Source organism: Volvox carteri (assembly GCF_000143455.1).
Source record: "Volvox carteri f. nagariensis unplaced genomic scaffold VOLCAscaffold_3, whole genome shotgun sequence".
Lineage (NCBI taxonomy): Eukaryota > Viridiplantae > Chlorophyta > Chlorophyceae > Chlamydomonadales > Volvocaceae > Volvox > Volvox carteri.
In genome coordinates this window covers 2,895,449-2,896,535 of record NW_003307546.1, presented here as the reverse complement: position 1 = coordinate 2,896,535, position 1,087 = coordinate 2,895,449, and positions in this window count along the sequence as shown.

Below are 1,087 nucleotides of genomic sequence, written 5' to 3'. Positions count from 1 at the left end.
CCTAAACCATAAGTATGTATTATACACAACAGTCTGGGTCGCCCTGGTCACCTCACTTGCTCATCATGTGGAATTGTGCAGTATAGTGCACAGCCAGCTGGCCTGTACCTGTACAGGCATCTATTGTCTCTATTCTTTACAAGTCTGGAGGCTGCTACCAAAATCATCACAGCAACATCAGTACCTTGTCTTGGCATGCAATTATACATACATGTTCTTCATCAACCTTCACCTGTGACCTGTTCCACACTACTACTGCACTGCTTCCTGTTTTCCTAGTGAACACCTACTACACACCACTGAACCACATATATGGCCCTAGACTGCAGCTGCCCACTTTCTCTGTATCCCTGCTCATCAAGGAACCTGTCTAAGCAACCAACGCCAGCTTGCCCTTGTACTGGACCATGGAGTCATTCCATAGAACATTTGTGCAGCCATGGGAGAAAGCCCACTCCTTGACCTGCTGCTTGTTGAATCTGCCAAGTAGGCTCTGCACTGGAAGCTCTACGACCGTGTGCTTCTTTAGCTCCTTGCCAACCTTAATGGTACCACTGGGCAATACCATGGAGGTCTTCTTGCTGTTGTTCACCCTGTGCATAATGAAGACGGACACCTTGTCGGTGGCGTGCATGATGTTTTCCTGCATGGTGAATATGGAGGGACCGACCAGTGCTTATTCAATGTTGTGGACATGTATGAAAAGAAACATGATTATTATATTATTAGCAGTAGCATAAAATCTATAATCCAGCAGGCAAAGACATTAATTTCAAGCAGTTCATGGTTGCACTGCATTGTAGGTGCAATGTATGCCACACATGCTTACATTAATTGTATGTTGTGAGGCGGCTGCAGATGACAACATGGCCATTCTTGTGAAGAAACATCAAGCCTAATTAACTTACAAGACTGCCAAAGACCACACCGCCAGCTAAGAGCACAGGACTGTCCTTGCCCTCGACAATGAAGACGAACTTGGCATCTTCATTGTTTAGAGGCCCTAAGCTCTTCTGCAAGTATTCCAGGTGCGACTGTGAAGATTGGTACTTCTCAAACTCCTCTTCGTCAGCTCCAAAGGAGTGAT